Source organism: Ranitomeya imitator, chromosome 7, assembly GCF_032444005.1.
Source record: "Ranitomeya imitator isolate aRanImi1 chromosome 7, aRanImi1.pri, whole genome shotgun sequence".
NCBI classification, from domain to species: Eukaryota; Metazoa; Chordata; class Amphibia; order Anura; family Dendrobatidae; genus Ranitomeya; species Ranitomeya imitator.
Genome location: NC_091288.1, coordinates 37,687,548 through 37,706,647, shown reverse-complemented (window position 1 = coordinate 37,706,647; position 19,100 = coordinate 37,687,548). Strand labels below are relative to the sequence as shown.

At 44.4% G+C, this 19,100-nt stretch overlaps 1 protein-coding gene and 1 long non-coding RNA gene across 3 annotated transcripts in view; one reads left to right on the top strand and one right to left on the bottom strand.

Moving 5' to 3' along the window:
- Positions 1-12,837: 12,837 nt before the first annotated feature.
- Positions 12,838-18,270, bottom strand: LOC138644544 (uncharacterized). 2 transcript variants are annotated; one of them, XR_011314624.1, is made up of 3 exons: positions 18,149-18,270; positions 15,444-15,611; positions 12,838-13,743 (listed from the first exon to the last, which is right to left on the bottom strand). It is a non-coding gene; the product is annotated as an uncharacterized lncRNA (long non-coding RNA). The 2 variants fall into 2 exon arrangements; XR_011314625.1 differs by having other exon boundaries at positions 18,064-18,186.
- LOC138644543 (polypeptide N-acetylgalactosaminyltransferase 3-like) overlaps positions 18,194-19,100 on the top strand; it is a 68,163-nt gene continuing 67,256 nt past the window's right edge. Inside the window, exon 1 of the mRNA XM_069733070.1 lies at positions 18,194-18,314. The gene's annotated coding sequence lies outside the window, so the exon portion shown is untranslated. The remainder of the gene's footprint in view (positions 18,315-19,100) is intronic.

The window sequence follows — 19,100 nt, the reverse complement described above, 5'->3', positions numbered from 1 at the left end:
CATGCAGCCCCTTAAAGAGCTTTTGAGATAATTGCCCAATTAATTTTGTTCCCTTTAATCCCTTTCCGACATTAGGCATAATAGTACACTGATGTCAGACTCCCCCTGTTTGGTGCGGTCTCTGGCGCTAAGCCCGCACCTTTCCGGGCACATGACAGCTGTTCTATACATCTGTCATGTTTCCACAACAGCCGCGATCCACCTGCGGCTGCTAACTAGTTAAATTCCGCTGTCAGTTTCTGACAGCGGCATTTAACTCGCGCTTACTGGTAGCGCTTCACAAATCCCGCCCATCGGTGACCCTATCACATGATCGCGGATCACCAATGGATCAGCATGACAACCAGAGGTCTGAAGCAGACCTCTATGGTTGTCATTGCCAGATTGCTCTGAGCGCCACTTCGTGGTCAGCGCTCATAGAAAGTGAGTATTCCTGCTACTCACAGGCAATCAGATCATTGCCTGTGTGCAGCAGAAGCGATCAAAGTACTGCAGCTTCTAGTCTCCCATGGAGACTATTGAAGCATGCTAAAAGTAAAAAAAAGTTTTAAAAAATATTTAAAAAATGTATAAAAAATGAAAGTTCAAGTGACCCCCCTATCGCTCCATTCAAAGTAAATAATGCCACGTTCAGAATCGCCCGATATATCAATATAAAAAAAAATTAACCCGAAAAATGGAGATGCTACAGGTCGCTTTTTTTTTCCTTTTTTACCAAATTTTGGATTTTTTTCACCACTTAAATAAAAAAGAACCTAGACATGTTTGATGTTTATGAACTCATAATGGAGTAGGAATCTGGCTAATGGGAGCAGTGCCTAGTAAAAAGGCTATAAAAGCACAGATGATTGGCCTTGGGGAGACCAAAACATCCTTCTTTACCTGCATCTGCATATTTCCCATAAGGGATGGGGGCAGTGTTCTGGAATCACTGCGTTGAGAAACACGTGATGGTGTCTCCGCGGTGTTGGATGTTTTGGTCTCCCCGAGGCCAATCATCTGTGCCTTTATAGCCTTTTTACTAGGCACTGCTCCTAATAGCCAGATTCCTACTCCACACTGATGAGGGGCAAAAACCCCGAAACAGCTGTCTGTGGATGGATACCATGCTTGGCATAGGTGGCTTTCCTTCATAGGATGCTGCCCTTCCCGTGGTTGTTCCTTCCCGGGGAAAGGCCTGGCTATTCACTGCTTGCGTCGAGAAACACGTGATGGTGTCTCAGCAGCTTCTTTACCTGCATCTGCATATTTCCCATAAGGGATGGGGGCAGTGTTCTGGAATCACTGCGTTGAGAAACACGTGATGGTGTCTCCGCGGTGTTGGATGTTTTGGTCTCCCCGAGGCCAATCATCTGTGCCTTTATGAACTCATAATGACTTGGAGAATCATAAAGGCATGTTAGTTTTAGCATTTAGTGAACATGGTAAAATACAAAAAACAACTGTGGAATTGCACTTTTTTTGCAATTTCACCGCACTTGGATTTTTTCCCGTTTTCCAGTATATGATATGTTAAAACCAATCATGTTGATCAAAAGTACAACTTGTCCTGCAAAATGCAAGCCCTCACATAGCAATTTTAACTGAAAAATAAAAAAAAGTTATGGCTCTGAGAAGAAGGGGAGCAAAAAACGAAAAGGCAAAAACTGATATACCTCTGGCCGTTAAAAGGATTAAAATGAGGCAACTACATATTAAAGAGGTGTAAGGATGTAATTGGAGTAAGGATTTAGGAAATCCTTACTCCAATTAGGATGTGAATACCCTCAAATTAAAGCTGAGGGTCTGCACTTTAATTCCATATTGTATATAGAACTGTATCTTGAATATATTTTGATAAACAGCTAAAATGCCAAAACTTGTCACTGTCCAAATATTTCTGGGCCTAACTGTATGTCATATAAAGGCTGGAATTAGTGTCTTTCCTCATGTCCACACACATGACTGATAGCTAATCCTATCACTTAATCTGTAATAGTTCAACATTGCAAGGCAGAGTCCAGTGATCCGCTTTTTCCGGCCATAGACAATGAATGGAGCAGAGGTCGACCATGCGCATCTCCTCTCCATTCATTACAGGGCAGCATCGCCCTGTTCTCGGGGTTCCAGAGCTTCGATCTATGGAAATCCCAGTGGTCAGACCCCCAGCAATCAGCACTTTATCTCCTATCCTAAGTTTAGGGGGTATCTTGATTTTTGGGAATAACACTTGTTAAAAATAATGAAAGAAATAATACTCACCGTCACCTGCGGTGATTCGTTAAAGGTAGATAATAAGCATCCCCATTTAAGTTTCCTGCTGAAGGGATGCGGGAAAGGATTTAAACATTGTTTTTTTATGCCAAATTTCTCCATGGATCTTTATAGAGCTATCAAATAGCCTTACAATTAAAAAAGGAAGTGTTACTTTCTTTTTGCCTGTTTTTAGATTTAGCACCCACTCATGCTATAATTTACGGTTTAGGTGCAGCGTTTAGGATATAGAGGTAGCTGGAGATCGCTTTCCCCACAGCAGTCATGGTTGTGCTGAGGACGCAGTGGTGGAAGTCAATGAACCACATGTAGTTTCTATGCTCTGAAGAGGTGGGAGCGCGGCACGCTGTCCGGCATCAGCAATGTAGAGATTACATGTTGTGGAACACAAGCTTAACCCCGCCACCTTCTAGTGTATGGCGCCTATCCAAGGCAGGACTGCTGGGAATAAGAATGACTAGAGTTATTCCACTGGGGCTCAAGACAAGAAATGGTGACAGTATCACATATGCATTATACCGTCACTTTCAGCTTTTTATACATACTGCTCAAAAAAATAAAGGGAACACTAAAATACCACATCCTGAATGAAATATTCCAGTTGCAAATTTTTATTCATTGCATAGTGGAATGTGTTCAGAGCAATAAAACATAACAATTATCAATGTAAATCAAAATGAATATCCCATGGATGTCTGGATTTTGAATGATGCTCAAAATCAAATTACAGGCTGATCAAACTTCAGTGGAAATGCCTCATGACAAGGAAATGATGCTCAATATTGTGTGTGTGTGTGGCCTCCACGTGCCTGTATGACCTCCCTACTGTACAACACCTGGGCATGCTGCTGATGAGGCGGCAGATGGTCTCCTGAGGGATCTGCTCCCAGACCAGGACTAAAGCATCCGCCAACTCCTGGACAGTCTGTGGTGCAACGTGACGTTGGTGGATGGAGCGAGACATGATGTCCCAGATGTGTTCAATCGGATTCAGGTCTGGGGAACGGACTGGCCAGTCCATAGCTTCAATGCCTTCATCTTGCAGGAACTGCTGACACACTCCAACCACATGAGGTCTGGCATTGTCCTGCATTAGGAAGAACCCAGGGCCAACAGCATCAGCGTATGGTCTCACAAGGGGTCTGGGGATCTCATCTTGGTACCTAATGGCGGTCGGGCTAACTCCGGCGAGCACATGGAGGGCTGTGCAGCTCCCCAAAGAAATGCCACCCCACACCATTACTGACCCACTGCCAAAGCGGTCATGCTGAAGGATGTTGTAGGCAGCAGATCACTCTCCACGGCATCTCCAGACTCTGTCACATCTGTCACATGTGCTAAGTGTGAACCTGCTTTCATCTGCGAAGAGCACAGGGTGCCAGTGGCAAATTTGCCAATCCTGGTGTTCTGTGGTAAATGCCAAGCATCCTGCATGGTGTTGGGCTGTGAGCACAACCCCCATCTGTGGACGTCAGGCACTCAGACCATCCTCTTGAAGTCGGTTTCTAACCGTTTGTGCAGACACACGCACATTTGTGGCCTGCTGGAGGTCATTTTGCAGGGCTCTGGCAGTGCTCCTCCTTTTCCTCCTTGCACAAAGGCTGAGGTAGCGGTCCTGCTGCTGGGTTGTTGCCCTCCTACGGCCCCCTCCATGTCTCCTGGTGTACTGGCATGTCTCCTGGTAGCACCTCCAGCCTCTGGACACTACAGTGTCAGCAAACCTTCTTGCCACAGCCTGCATTGATGTGCCATCCTGGATGAGCTGCACTACCTGAGCCACTTGTGTGGGTTGTAGAGTCTGTCTCATGCTACCACGAGTGTGAAAGCACAACCAACGTTCAAAAGTGAACAAAACATCAGCCAGAAAGCATTGGTACTGAGATGTGGTCTGTGGTCCCCACCGGCTGCAGAACCTCTCCTTTACTGAGGGTGTCTTGATAATTGCCAATAATTTCCATCTGTTGTCTATTCCATTTGCACAACAGCATGTGAAATTGATTGTCAAACAGTGTTGCTTCCTAAGTGGACAGTTTGATTTCACAGAAGTTTGATGTACTTGGAGATATATTCTGTTGTTTAATTGTTCCCTTTATTTTTGAGCTGTGTATATTTTTTTAATTTTTATAGCACAAGCTCATCTGCTTAATTTTTTGCATATTTCATTTAACTCTTTCGTGCTAAAGCCATTTGTTTTCGCAGTTTCATTTTTTTCATCCTCTTTTTCCACAATCCATAACTTTTTATTCTTCTTTTTACATGTGTGGACTTGTATTTTGGGGGACAAGTTTAAAGTTTTCAGTGAAACCATATAATGTACAGAGAAAATGTGGATTAGAAATCCAAGTGTGGTGAGATGCTGGAAAATGCAAATTTACGACAGTTTTTTTTTTGGTTTTTGGCAATAGGATTACTCAGGTCAGTACTATAAGGATAAGGTCACACTGTGTTTTTTTCTGCAGCAAAACCTGAGTGGAAACAGAAACACATGGGCTACTTGCACAGTGAACAAGTCTGTAGGAACATGCTCACACACCACCAAGAGACTTGAAGACACAAAAGAGCACAGTAAAACCAAAAGCACTGTTGCAAAAAAAATCACAATAATCAGCAAGTGCTAGTAAAAAGATGTAAAAACTGGGTATTTGGTTGATACGTTTTTTGCAAAAAATGTATACTAAGCTGCTCCACCAAACGTCAAGGTATACCCATATAGAGCAGTCCTAACTGATGTATGCAATCCCTATCTGATGTATTTAAAAACCTGATCATCTGTATATTACCTGTGTGAGCAGGGTTCAGAGAGGAAATGTCCATGTGGACATGCTGAATGGAGCAGCTTATGTGCAGATAGCCCACAAGGAGGGCAGGTTTTACTATTCTCTTTTATGTCTTCAAGTTTCTTGGTGGTGTGTGAGCATGTTCCTACAGACTTGTTCACTGTGCAAGTAGCCCATGTGTTTCTGTTTCCATAATTGTTCTCTTGTGTCTACAAGATTAGGGAGTTATCTACCACTCCTTGTGGGCTATTTGCACAAAAGCTGTTCCATTCAGCGTGTCCACATGGACATTTCCTCTCTGAACCCTGCTCATACAGGTAATATACAGATGATCAGGTTTTTAAATACATCAGTTAGGACTGCTCTATAAGGGTATACCTTGACGTTTGGTGGAGCAGCTTAGTATACATTTTTTGCAAAAAACGTATCAACCAAATACCCTGTTTTTTACATCTAGCACTTGCTGATTATTGTGATTTTTTTGCAACAGTGTTTTTGGTTTTACTGTGCTCTTTTGTGTCTTCAAGCAAAACCTGAGTGTTTGGCAGGAAAGAAGCTGCGGCAAAAATGCAGGTTTTGCTGCGTTTTGGGTGCATTTTTTCAAGGCGTTTTTTTCCATTCAATTCAACCACTGAGCCACCATGATATCCTGTCTTCTTTATAGTTTGCTGGTTAAAAAAACATCAGAACATTGATTTGTGTCGCTGTTTTCAGAGTCCCGTAACTATTTTATTTTTACGTTGATGGACCAGTGCGAGGGTTTGTTGCTGTTGTTTGTTTTTTATGTGGCGAGCTGTCATTTGTATTTCTACCATTTGAGGGTAAATTTGATATTTTGATCTGTTTTGATTTTTTTTTCTTTACGACTTTTTTCTTGTTGGTAAATGCATTTTTTGATAGATCGGACTTTTACGTTTATTTTTTTATCCTTTACATTTTTTTTTGAATTGGGGAAAAGGAGGTGATTTCAACTTTCATTTTAATATGTATTTTAAAGAAAAGTACACTTAAGAAAAATAATAAAGTATATTTCTATTTTTTAGTCCCCTTAGGGGACTTGAAGGTGCAATTGTTTGATCACTTGTGCTATACACTGTTGTATTGCAGCATATAGCCCAAGTCTTTTGGAACCCTGCGTCTACCTGCAGTCTCATGGAGGCCACTTTTAGGACCCACTGCACAACTTCCACTTGGGCTCCTTGTCACTTGTTGCAGCAAAAAACTCCTCCTATCTGACCGACGCTCTTCTTGGCGTCTAGTCTCACACTTATTCCAATCTGAGGCCCTTCCCAGGTTCCTCGGATGACTCATGTTACCTCTTCTTGCAGGAGAGCAGCCAGTGAAACAAAGGCTCAAATGTTGTGGGGGGCAGCACATCACATAGCATCAACAGTGGAGAGACAATAAGCATGTCTTAAAGGGTAGGGTTTATGAGAAAATTACCGATTAATTAAAGCTGGTTTTCATGCTAAATGTATTATTAAAAAAAGTGAATAGTTGTTTTTTTCCATATCAAGATCTATATTAAATATACAAATTGCTTCTTCGGAGAGGAAGAGAACTTGAACTCCGCTGCCACCTACGGGAAGAAGCAATCCTAAGGCTATGTGCACACGTTCAGGAATTCATGCAGAAAATTCCTGACAATTCCGGACATTTTCTGCATGAAATCCGCAAGAAAACCGCGTGCGTTTTTGCCGCGGTTTTTTCCGGACACTTCCCAATGCATTTTGGAGTGGGAAATCCGCAAAAAAACCGCAAAAAGATAGAGCATGTCCGGATTTTGTGCCTGATGCGTTTTTTTTGCGGAAAAAAACGCATCATGTGCACAAAACATCCGGAATTCATTCTAAATGATGGGATGCTTATTGTATGCGTTTTTTTTTGCAGTTTTATAGCGTTTTTATAGGGAAAAACCGCAAAAAAAAACGGAACGTGTGAACACAGCCTAAAAGTCAAAAAGTCAGCATCAAGTTTAATGATCACTGCCACATTACTTAAGAGATTCTGTTTTGGCTTTTATTCCATTTGCAGACACGGGTTTCAGGCTGTTGCCCTCTCTTCAGTGCAAAGCATGCCATCTGAATGGACTGTATGAGAGGCCTCTGACTGGAGGTCTAAGGTGTAACATCTCTCCTTGGGGAGAATGACATGTCAGTGTAAGTAGCCTCTTCCTCAGTGCAAAGAAAGAGATCTGATGTGACTAGTGTGGAGACACAGGGGGGTGAGTTGGTCTAGTCCGCTGGCTTGAAACCGCATGGACCAGGGCACATTCCTCTGAACGCCCACTCTCCCTTTACCATGGGCATAAAATTACTCAGACAACACGGGTGAGAGCAAAACAGTGTGACAATACTTTATTGAACAGTCCCAGCAAAATACCCAAGATGGTGCAAAATTACAGAGTCTCACCCTTCTGCTGATTCGTCGGGATTAGATCAGCTGCGACTTTGGAGCTTCCAGGGCTGACTACCCCCACCTGTAGCACGCACAGAGAGGAGGTAACTTTTGGAAGCTGACAGTCCACTGAAATATGTGACCAGGTGACCGTAGGGTCACAACCTGGATTCTCGAAACGTCTCCATGGAGCCAGGTGACTGGTGGGTCCAAATCCTGGCTTCCCCAAACATATCCATTGATTCACTGATGGTCAATGGAGCAGATCTGTATTCTTTCAGCCGTGGGCCATGGTCCCCTAAACTGACATTCTGTAGAATGTCAAATCTGATGTAACCTCTTAGACCAGTGTTTCCCAAACTCCAGTCCTCACCAAACCCACGGGTCATGTTTTCAGGATTTCCTTAGTATTGAGCAAGTAGTGAAAGTATCGTCAAGGCATCAGGAATTGCCTCACCTGTGCAACACTATGGAAATCCTAAAAACATGACCCGTGGGGTCCGTGATTACTGGAGTTTGGGAAATACTGCCTTAGACCCTTAATCAGAAGCCTCTCACCTAGCTAAATCAAATCTCTTGCTTTGCACTGAGGAGGGGGCAACACATCTAAACATGTCTGCAAATAGAGATTCTGGCTTGGTTTTCATCCCGTCATATGCCAATGCTCGTTAAAGAGTCAATCTTGACTTTTAGGATTGCTACTTCCAATAGGTGGCACTAGAGTTCAAGTCCTCTTCCTTTCTGAAGAAGCAGTTTGCATATTTAATGTCCCAGAGGAGCATTGCATGGCCTACAAGTCTCATTACACTGGCATATCACTTTCCCCAAGAAGAAACATTACCCCTTAGAAGATCTATATTAAAAATAAAAAAATCTTGCCATTTTCATACTGTCCACTAGACCTTATTGCTAGACTGATATTTTCTGTTAGGTACTTTTCAGCAGTCTCATTATCATTACAGACAGGATTACAATGAAAGGTAACACTTCCATATACAGTAAATATTACAAGATCTACTATTTCAAACAGTGATGTCACAGCTCACCTCCTCCCCTTCCCTTCACAATGACCGTTGCAGGGATTAGAGCATGCTCAGAAAAAAATTCTGTACAAAAGATAGGGTCTGTGTCAGTCTATTGCTGCTCATGTGTATGTGCCCACACAAGAAATAGAAGTCTTAAATTAGTCTCTGTGGCCAATACGAAAACATCAAGATTTTTTTTCAATATACGGCTGCTGGTGATATAAAATGAAAACAAAGTCAAACCTAAAAAAAAATACGTTTAACATAAAAAGCCAATTAAAACAATAATTGTTTTCTGATGACACACTCGTCTTCTTGTACAAAGTCTTTCTTCCCAATAGTGACCTGGCTGACCTCGGAGCCCTGCCAGCTTCATTTCTAAAAACATGTAGGCTGACCACCATGGGCCACGTTGACTTTCATAGGCTCCGTTAGGATGTCGGAGTTTTTGAAGACTAGACTAATGTTACAAATTGGTTATTCAAAAATTCCAGAGAGGCCCAAAAAAAAAAAAAATGAAAAACTTCAATGAATACAGATGCGAATTGAGTCAAAAACTGATACAATCAGCCCTGAAGTCAATTGTTTCATCTTTTTTTAGTGATGATTTTATTTGGGATTCAGAAAGTGCGGAATATGAACTTCAAAAAAATTCTAAGCCCTGAAAAAAAAAACAAATGTGAAAAATTGTGCGGCGTATAGGGGAGGATTTCATGGAAAATTATCACTTTTTTTTTTTGCCACAAGTCAAATATTTTGGATTAAAACTCCAAGTGGGATTTCTTTTCTCTGAATCCTTCCTTTTTTTTTTTCTTGTTTAGTTCTGACTCTCAGGAACATGATTTATATGCAATCCAAGAAGCACTGATACATGCCGAGATGCACAAACCAATTAAGGCTCAAAGGTTTTTACAGCAAACTTCGATGATGGACTGCATGCTAATTAGACGAGTGCTAAATCTCGGCAGGAAGACTCGAATGAACGGCCTTCATGTTAATGTAGCTAATGCTAAGAAAACATCGCCTTTTTTCCACTCTGAAAATGTTTCAACAAACCAAATTAAATTAATAAAATTGGCGATTTTTAACCCCTTCCTGCACATATCCAGCACAGGCAGGAGCTAGTTCCCATGTAACTTGTGCTCGTATGTGCTGCATGAAATGACATATAAAAATATTGCGCTTCCGATACACACAGAACGATGCCATTTTCCAAGACACATAAAACTTTTTTTTATCGTTGTTCATGGAGTCCAAACTTAAATCCCATAGGGATCACGCCACTTAAATGCCGCTGAAAGAGATTATCAGCAACATGTAAATTCTTACACAGCAGTGATCAGAGCTAGCTAAAGGTACCGTCACACTGAGCGACTTAACAACGATATCGCTAGCGATCTGTGACGTTGCAGCGTCCTGGATAGCGGATATCGTCCAGTGTGACAGGCAGCAGCGATCAGGATCCTGCTGTGACATCGTTGGTCGGAGCAGAAAGACCAGAACTTTATTTTGTCGCTGGATCTCCCGCAGACATCGCTGAATCGGCGTGTGTGACGCCGATTCAGCGATGTCTTCACTGGTAACCAGGGTAAACATCGGGTTACTAAGCGCAGGGCCGTGCTTAGTAACCCGATGTTTACCCTGGTTACCAGTGTAAATGTAAAAAAAAACAAACACTACATACTTACATTCCGGTGTCTGTCGCGTCCCTCGCCGTCAGCTTCCCGCACTGACTGTGAGCGCCGGCCGGCCATAAAGCAGAGCACAGCGGTGACGTCACCGCTCTGCTTTACGGCTGGCTGGCGCTGAGACAGTGCAGGGAAGCTGAGGCTGGGGGACAGACACCGGAATGTAAGTATGTACTGTTTGTTTATTTTTTACATTTACAATGGTAACCAGGGTAAACATCGGGTTACTAAGCGCGGCCCTGCGCTTAGTAACCCGATGTTTACCCTGGTTACCAGGAGACCGGCATCGTTGGTCGCTGGAGAGCTGTGTGTGTGACAGCTCTCCAGCGACCACACAGAGACGAAACAGCGACGCTGCAGCGATCGGCATCGTAGTCTATATCGCTGCAGCGTCGCTTAATGTGACGGTACCTTAAAGTCGCTGCTGATAATGGCGGTGGTGTCTAAGACTGCCATTGTCCTCCGGGTAGGTGATGAGCCTTCTTCATGATATACTAATATATCATAGGGTGCAGAAATGTTAAATGGGAACTGCACTTTCAACAAACTTTGCATAAATTAATAGTTCAGGCGATTCCAAGAAACTTAGTAATGCATCCAGAGTTGTATTTTTGTACATTTTGAGCTGTTTGGCGATTATTCTCACTTTAGCAGATGAAAATAAATAATTCAGATGAGGAAATGTACAGTTGTATAATTATTCTGCACTCAAATATTCTGCTAGGTAGGGATGAACAGAGGCGAGGAAGTTCGGGTTCGTCGAATTCGACCGAACTTTAGTTCAAAGTACCAGAACAGTACCCGAACCCCATAGAAATCAAAGGGGACCTGAACTTTGGAGCTGGAAAATCTGTTTTTCTTTCTCTCTTCTCCCCATACTCCTGAACTGTAAATCAGACTTCCAGTAGAAGTCCGTATTCGGAGTTCAGCACTAAGTGTCCGGTGCGAACCCTGAACTTTGCAGTTCTGATTTGCTCATCTCTACTCCTAAGTAGAGTTGAGCGAATTTCTTTGAGCCCCTGCTTATTCGGAAAGCTATAGCCCTTGCCGAATAAGCTGCAGAGGGAACCCAGATACATGGAGCTCGCTGGCTGATTAGTGCCGCAGCTGCATGTGTCGTGGCTGTGTCACTGTCATAGCACAAGCACGGAGAGCCTGATTGTTAGGCCGGGGACACACACAACGTATAAAAAAACGGTCCGTTTTTGACGGAGGAGAATCGCAAAAATTTTTACAAAACAGTGATCCGAGTGCAGTGCGAGGATGCGATTTTCTCGCATCAAATGATCCGTGTGACATCCGTATGGCATCCGTACTGCGTGTTTTTATCGCAGGCTTGCAAAACCAACATACGCCAATACAAGGGATCCATGTGTCAAAAACAAACAAACATATATACTGTCTATATATATATATATATATATATATGTCAGTAGACACATATATGTATATATATTAATATTTCATCCAGCGCGATATAGCAGAAAGCCGGTAATTTAATTGCCGGCTTCTGCTCTCTCCTTCCTAAAACCCGACATGATTTGAGACCTGGTTTACATACAGTAAACCAGGTCTTCTCTCCATTTTTTTTGCATATTCCACACTACTAATGTCAGTAGTGTGTCTCTGCAAAATTTGGCCGTTCTATTAAATTAAGGGGTTAAATGGCGGAAAAAATTGGCGTGGGCTCCCGCACAATTTTCTCCGCCAGAGTAGTAAAGCCAGTGACTGAGGGCAGATATTAATAGCCTGGAGAGGGTCCACGGTTATTGCCCCCCCCCTGGCTAAAAACATCTGCCCCCAGCCACCCCAGAAAAGGCACATCTGGAAGATGCGCCTATTCTGGCACTTGGCCACTCTCTTCCCATTCCCGTGTAGCGGTGGGATATGGGGTAATGAAGGGTTAATGCCACCTTGCTATTGTAAGGTGACATTAAGCCTAATTAATAATGGAGAGGCGTCAATTATGACACCTATCCATTATTAATCCAATTGAATGAAAGGGTTAAATAAAAGACAAACACAATATTTAAAATTATTTTAATGAAATAAAAACAATGGTTGTTGGAGTATTTTATTCTATGCCCAATCCAGTCACTGAAGACCCTCGTTCTGTAAGTAAAAAAACATAATAAACCAACAATATACTTACCCTCCGCAGATCTGTAACGTCCAACGATGTAAATCCTTCTGAAGGGGTTAAAATATTTTGCAGCCAGGAGCTTTGCTAATGCAATGCTGCTCCTTGCTGCAAAACCCCGGAGAATGAGGCTAAATATAGATCAATGATCTATATTTAGCTTCATTTGCGGTGAGGCGCCCTCTGCTGGATGTTCATAGATCGTGGGAACTTACCTAGAAAGCCTGGGAGCTTTTCTGGGGTGGCTGGGGGCAGATGTTTTTAGCCAGGGGGGGGGCCAATAACCGTGGATATGCAAAAAAATGGGGAGAAGACATGGTTTACTGTATGTAAACCAGGTCTCAAATCATGTCGGGTTTTAGGATGGAGAAAGCAGAAGCCGGTAATTAAATTACCAGCTTTCTGCTATATCGCGCTGGATGAAATATTAATATATATATATATATATATATATATGTGTCTCACTGACATATATATATATATACCTATTCTATGTGTACACATTTATTCGACCTATTCTATTCTAAGCTGTCAGTGTGATTTTACTGTACACCGCACTGAATTGCCGGCTTTTCTCTCTAAAAGCGCTGCGTATTCCTCGCAAGTCACACTGCTGGTCCGTGTGTGATCCGTATTTTTGGGGCTTCCATAGACTTTCATTGGCGATTCTCGGCCGCGAAACGCTGACAATCGCAGCATGCTGCGATTTCACTCGGATCCTGAATACGGCCGAGAAAATATCGGATGATGGGAGCTGCCCCATAGATTAACATTGGGACGAGTGCTATGCGATTTTTTATCGCATTGCACTCGTCCGTATTACGGTCTAGTGTGACCCCGGCCTTAGGCTATCTCTACATGTGTTTCCGGCTGACATAGGCAACCGCGGGGACATGAAGACATTTTTTGAGCACACCGAAGACACTCTGTTAGCACCCGAGCATGCTCAGATAACACCTTATCCCAGCACGTTCGCTCATCGCTTCTCTCCCACCCGGTCCCGCTTTTGATCAGAACCACAGTATGTCTCCAATAATAAATATTACTTTGTCACTGTAGCATTAGTCAGATGATAATGTCTGTGAAGCGCTGTGGAAATGAATGGCTCTAGAAAAGTAAAAAGAAATAAAGAAGTGTGCAGCCTCCTGAGCGCCATTTTGCTTCTATTGTATGCATCCCAGAACTTTGTGGTTCTTTATGGAGTTTTCTTTTTGTTTATGGAGACACTTTCTTTGTGTGAATACACCGACGACCACACAGCAGCCGGGAAACATGAGTGAGAGGCACAGAACATGAGATTATAATTACGCCGGCTGCGATTTGCTTGAGGTTTTTGCTGCGTTTCATTCAGAGCTGGGTGGAGGTGACTCATTCATTCGAGTCGTTCGTCACACCGATCTGTCTGCTGTGAGTCAGCGCTCGCCGTCCGTCTCCCTCCGATCAGGAGATGATCCCACTGATATCTAAAATTACAGAGAAATATGCAAAAAATATAAATGTGCGGAAAACAGTCTGTGACATCTAAAAAGTAGTAAAGGGGGGGAATCTAAGGTTACAGCTGCCTATCAAAGGGGCTGTCTCCAGAAAAACGCCTTATTCTTCATTCCGCTCTGCCATTTTTCCGATCAATGGAAGTCTCTACAAGCAGATCTGATGTGAAATACATTTAGCCTTCCAACACCAGGTCAGTTTTTGTTCCAACATTCAGTGATTATCATTTTTTTATATTTATAGCAGTCAGAGGTTGTTTTTTTCTGACTTCAGAGTTGTCCAGTGGCAGAAAAAAATGTTATCTGCCAGGGTGGTCCTAATTCGGCACCCCTCTCTTCTAGGGTTATTTCCACCACGTCCATCTCAACATAAGCTATGTCAATAATGTTTCTGATGGGTGCTGGCTCTCTTACTCTGAATTAGTTACGGACAAGGGGGCTGGCTGTAATGAACTGAGCCAGCCCCCTTCAAACATCACCAATGCATGGAGTTGGGAGGAAGTTGTGTCTTCGTCGGAAGATGGACCGGGGAGCCCAAAATATCAATATGATCAATGATGATGAATAGAGATGTGGATGGTCTGGTTCGACCGAACTTTTGTCCAAAGTTCGACTTGAACACCATAGAAGTCAACTGGGACCCGAATTTTGGTGTTGTAAAAGGGCTGTAAAATAGTCGTGGGAAGGGCTAGGGGGCTATCTGTCTCCTCCCGGAGCTCTGAACACTAATACGGACTTCAGGGAGAAGTCAGAGCTCGGAGTTCACCACCGTCTGGTACGAACCCCGAAACTTTACAGCTTCAGATGAATAAGTTTCAGACAGATGGATGTCTGATCAGTGAGGTCTGACTGACGTAACCCCTCTGGATGAAGGTGCAAGGAAATCCTTGTGCATCATTGTTTCTTTGTCCTTTGTTCGTAATATATACTTTTTATTTATTGTATATGAGAAGAAAAAAATAAATATTAAAGTTACACGTTTGTAGTTCCATAGTTTGTTTTGTTTACAAATAGTGATGAGCAAACGTGCTCTGATAAGGTGTTATCTGAGCATGCTCTGGCGCTGAGTGACTTCGGCGTGCTCAAATATTATGTTCGAGTCCCTGCGTCTGCATGTCTCCCGGTTGTTAGACAACTGCATGCAACACATGCAGGGATTGTCTAACAAGCAGGTAATCTCCGCACGTTTTATCACTGCCGCGAATCATGCAGCCACGGGGTCTCGAACATATCATTCGAGCACTCCGAAGACTCTGTTAGCACCAGAGCATGCTCAGATAACACCTTATCCAAGCACATTCATCACTCATCACTATTCAGAACGATCTGGGTAACAGGGGGATGAATTCCATCTGGAAGTATCAATAGTGAATCCAATCGGGTGCAAAAATATATATTTGTCTGGTGAAGCGTGACTCACATATTAGCTGAAACAATGTGCCTGAAGATTCTAAAATGTAATTGGTGACTCCGGACAGCTTTGGTTTTTCCATTGCTGCATAATCAGCATCTCATTATCAATAGCTCGCCATACACTATCATGTATAACCCATCACCTACTGACATTCATGTCTAAACCTGAAAATTCCTTTATTTGTTAAACAAATATAAAACAAAAAAATGATGTAAAAATAAAAAAATAAGAGGACAAGTAATGGTTAAATTTTGCTAACTTTTTTCCGAGGTGAAAATCCACGATGTGATCGGCGGCGTCAGTCACTGGCTTGTAATAATAACGTGGTTACCACTGAAGTTCCTGAAGTCAGTCTGGGGCTGGCCGGCGTCCAGGTGACATCACAGTTTCCAGACAGTGACAGGGCATTGCCTCCGCTGCGCAGACCCTATTTGGGTAAAGTACAGTCCAGTTACTTGTGCTTTATTACGGACGGAGAAAGTAAACCTTTGCTTTATGGGAGCAGGATTGTGTCACTGATGCCAGGCTTCATGGCGACGTATCACATGTGGTGTCGTGTGATTTGATCTCGTGCGAGATCGTGGGATGAATTTACATGCAATATGTTACCCCGATAGACAGTGCTAAGTAGTATACGGTGCTGGATATTCTACCACCATGACATTTGGGACACATTTTTTCCGATCGTGGGCTCATGACTTCACATGTACATTGCATGAAGTACTGGAATGCGTTAAACACTGACTCCTGACCGTTTGAACATTCTTTGTATATTGTTGGTCTTACGTATTACATCCCAGAATATGCTTGCTACTAACGTTGGTGCCTTTAATAAGGTTTATTATCAGGTTGCTGACTACATCTACAGGTATTTATCACTTAGCCAAAGGATTCCTGGAGGTCCGGCTGCAAAGTTTCATGGCTTGGGTTTCCATGGTGGAGAAGCTACATGCAAGCCTTACATCACCAAGCACAATGCCACGTGTCGGATCAAGTGGTGTAAAGCCATCACCAGTGAAACAGTGGAATCGTGTTCTGTGGAGTGAGGATTCCTGCTTTTCTGGCTGGCGTCTGATGGATGAGCCTTTGTTTGGAGAAGCCCAAGAGAATATTACCTGCCTGACTGCATTGTGCCAGCGGTAGAGTTTGGTGGAGGATGGATAATGCTCTGAGGTTGATTTTCAGGGCTCGGCCTCAGTCTCTTAGGTCCAGTGAAGGGAAATCATAAAGATTCAGCACAAGACATTTTGTACAATTGTATGGTTCCAACTTTGTAGGGACAGTTTGGGGAAGGACCTCTTCTGTTCCCCATCCCTGTGCCCAGTGCACGAGGCCAGGTCCATAAAGACAAGGTTGTGGGAGTTTGGTGTAGAAGAACAAGACCGGACGCACAGAGCCCAGAATTCAACCAACACCTTTAGGACGGACTAGAAAAGAGACTGTGATCCCGGCCTGTCCACCAACATCAGTGTCTGACCTCACAAATGCCCTGTGGGACAAATGGCAAACATTTCTCACAGCCGCCTCCAAAGGGACGGACTCCATATTAATACTTCCGACTTCATCTCCATGAAGGAGGAAGAGAAAACCCATATCCTGCTGGGAGATGAGGGAAGAAAAGAGCGCGGGGGAGAGAGCGGCGCAGCGAGTGAGCGCGGGGGAGAGAGCGGCGCAGCGAGTGAGCGCGGGGGAGAGAGCGGCGCTGCGTGAGCGCGGGGAGAGAGCGGTGCAGCGTGTGAGTGCGGGGGAGAGAGCGGCGCAGCGTGTGAGTGCGGGGGAGAGAGCGGCGCAGCGAGTGAGCGCGGGGGAGAGAGCGGCGCTGCGTGAGCGCGGGGAGAGAGCGGTGCAGCGTGTGAGTGCGGGGGAGAGAGCGGCGCAGCGTGTGAGTGCGGGGGAGAGAGCGGCGCAGCGAGTGAGCGCGGGGGAGAGAGCGGCGCTGCGTGAGCGCGGGGAGAGAGCGGTGCAGCGTGTGAGTGCGGGGGAGAGAGCGGCGCAGCGTGTGAGCGCAGGGGAGAGAGCGGCGCAGTGTGTGAGCGCAGGGGAGAGAGCGGCGCAGCGTGAGCGCGGGGGAGAGAGCGGCGCAGTGTGTGAGCGCGGGGGAGAGAGTGGCGCAGTGTGTGAGCGCGGGGGAGAGAGCGGCGCAGTGTGTGAGCGCGGGGGAGAGAGTGGCGCAGCACGTGAGTGTGGGGGAGAGAGCGACGCAGCACGAGAGCGGCACAGCATATGAGCAGCGCGGTGGGGAGAGAGCGGCGCAGCGCCTCAGCGTGGCTATAGACTGCAAGAAAGAGAACTGTGCTATGCCATGGACTTCCATAGCCCCCACCCTGGATGTGCCCCATTCCTCCATCCAACAGTCCCTATTCCCTATTGTACACTTACTTTGACAAAATTGTGTTTTGTCCTGCCAATAAAGCTTCTTTTGAATATCAAATAGACAAGATAGATAAGAGATAGATATTGAAAAAGGGAATTGTGGCACCAAGTAACAAGCACTCACTATAGGTGCCGGCTCTCCAGACAAACGTCCAATATGACAAGACAAAGTCAAACTGAAAAAAGGTGGAGTTTATTAAGCCATTTTATTTAATAATGTCCACCTTTATTTCAATTTGACCTTGTCTTGTCTGGAGTGCTGCCTTTTTATGATCTATAGATGATAGACTCAATAGACAGGTGACAGTCCTTTCCTCCTTCCTTTCCTCCTTACCTTCCTTTCCTCCCTCCTTCTTTCCTCCTTACCTTCCTTCCCTCCTTCCTTTCCTCCCTCCTTCTTTCCTCCTTTCCTTCTTCCTTCCCTCCTTCCTTCCCTCCTTCCTTCCCTCCTTCCTTCCCTCCTTTCTTCCTTCCCTCCTTCCTGCCGGCGCCTCCTGGTCGCTCACCTGTATTACAGGTAGGGGCGTTGGGCAGGTGAGTCTGGCGCATGCGCACTGCTGGCTCCTTGGTTACGTTGCAGCCTCCTCTCACCTGGGTCCAGCAAAGCGGAAGCGCCGTCCGCAGTGTCCTCCGCTCCGGGGCCGTCACCGCTGCCTCCAGCTCCTTCCTCCGCCCGGATCCTCCCTCGTCACCTGCCTCCCCCAGCAGGGTCCGGCACACAGCGCTCCAGGAGCAGAGCCGCCGCCCGTCCATCACTGTGAGTACAACTTCCTACAAAACTTTGTGACTTCATGTACGAGGGATGATCGGCAGCGGGAACCGGCGGCGCACGGGGCTCGGCGCGGGAGTGCGGGACTACAACTCCAGCGGAGCGATGAGAGTCGTAGTGACATCAGAAGCAGAAGCCGCAGGTCCCCGAGCGCTGATGGAGCTGTCAGTGCGGTGTGACCGCTAGGGGCGCTGTTCTGTGTACACAGGGGAGGCGCTATATACTGTATACTGTGTGCTATATACTGTATACTGTGTGCACTGTGCTATATACTGTATACTGTGTGCTATATACTGTATACTATGTGCTGTATACTATGTGCACTGTGCTATATACTGTATACTATGTGCTATATACTGTATACTATGTGCTATATACTGTATACTGTGTGCTATATACTGTATACTGTGTACTATATACTGTATACTGTGTACTATATACTGTATACTATGTGCTGTATACTGTATACTATGTGCTATATACTGTATACTATGTGCTGTATACTGTATACTATGTGCTATATACTGTATACTGTGTGCTATATACTGTATACTGTGTACTATATACTGTATACTATGTGCTATATACTGTATACTGTGTACTATATACTGTATACTATGTGCTATATACTGTATACTATCTGCTATATACTGTATACTATGTGCACTGTGCTATATACTGTATACTATGTGCTATATACTGTATACTATGTGCTATATACTGTATACTGTGTGCTATATACTGTATACTGTGTACTATATACTGTATACTATG